General features: G+C 38.4%; 1 protein-coding gene across 4 annotated transcripts in view; it reads right to left on the bottom strand.

The window, feature by feature from the left end:
- Sec23b (SEC23 homolog B, coat complex II component) overlaps window positions 1-1561 on the bottom strand; it is a 34370-nt gene that overhangs the window by 27510 nt on the left and 5299 nt on the right. The window lies entirely within an intron of this gene.

The raw sequence follows: 1561 nt of genomic DNA, 5'->3' as shown, positions 1-1561 counted from the left end.
AAAAAAAAAAAAAAAACCCAAAAAACCAAAAAACAAAAAATACCCCAAAAATCTGGAGAAATAGCTCAGTAGTTAAGAGCACTGGCTGCTTTTTCAGAAGACCTGGGTTCAATTCCCAGCACCCACATTGCAGCTTACAATTGTCTGTAACTCCAGTTCCAGGGCATCTGACACTCTCATATGGACATGCAGGCAAAACATCAATGCACATGAAATAAAAATAAATCATTTAAAAAAGAAAGACACATTGCTTAAGCTTTGCCCTGCAAATTATACTCTGAAGTTGTCTTCAATAGTCTGTACAAAGCTGAAGACAAACTTCAGTAGTACAGAACTGCCACAACACGCACAGGCTCTTAGCTTTGGGAGGGAAAAAAAACACATTTATAGATATAAGGCCTTTACTTAGGTTTATTATCAATAAACCTAATACATTGTAGTGGTTTGAATAGTTATAGGTCCATAGACTCATATGTCTGCATGCTTGGCCCATAGGGGGTGGCACTGTTAGGAGCTACGGTTTGAGTAGGTGTGGTCTTGTTGGAGGAACTGTGTTATTGTTGGGGGATGCTTTGAGATATTTTATATACACACACACACACACATATACATATACACACATATACATATACACACATATACATATACATATACATATATGTGTGTGTGTGTTCAAGCTCCATCCAGCGGATGATAATCTCCTCCTGGCTACCTTCAGATGGAGATATACAACTTTAGGCTCTTCCAATACCATGTCTGCCTGTGGGCTGCCATGCTTCCTTTCATGATGATAGTGGATTGAACCTCTGAAACTGTAAGCCAGCCCCAATTAAAGGTTTGTCTTTATAAGAGCTGCGTGGTCACAGTGTCTCTTCACAGCAGTAGAACCCTAACAAAGACAGATATACATGCTCTGTGGAGAAAACCTCACAAGCTCAGGAAAGTGAAAACAGTTACCAACTGTGCATTGTTCTCACTGTGCTCGCCATCCTTGAACCTAGTATGTGCTTGTCTGAAAGTGAAATTAATCATAGCTATGATTAGTAATGAGAAAATACATGTTCTTAATACCTTAGGAGCTGTCTGAATTCTGTATACCTGTTTAATATAATTAATGTTATCAACTTTACTTAGCTATAGTTTACATATCATTAAAGTTACCCATTTTAAGTGCACAGTTCCATGAGCTTTAAGAAGGAAGTCATGCAGTAATTACTACAATCCAGCTTTAGGACAATTTTATCCTACAGCAGTTACTTCTAAAAGGAGATATTAGCTGTGGGTAGTGTTCAGTTAGCATACACAGGTCAGAGATTTGATCTGAACACCAAAAAGAAAAAAAAGAAAAAGAAAAGAACACTCCACTGACATTCAATTTTCTTTTAGTTTAGTATTTAAAAGACTTTAGCTCACAGTCAGCTAGTGGATGGATCACAGGGCCCCCAATGGAGGAGCTAGAGAAAGTACCCAAGGAGATAAAGGGATCTGCAACCCTATAGGTGGAACAACATTATGAACTAACCAGTACCCCGGAGCTCTTGACTCTAGCTGCATATGTATC

Source organism: Mus caroli, chromosome 2 (assembly GCF_900094665.2).
Source record: "Mus caroli chromosome 2, CAROLI_EIJ_v1.1, whole genome shotgun sequence".
In the NCBI taxonomy this organism is placed as follows: Eukaryota; Metazoa; Chordata; class Mammalia; order Rodentia; family Muridae; genus Mus; species Mus caroli.
This window is presented reverse-complemented; position numbering and strand designations above follow the sequence as displayed.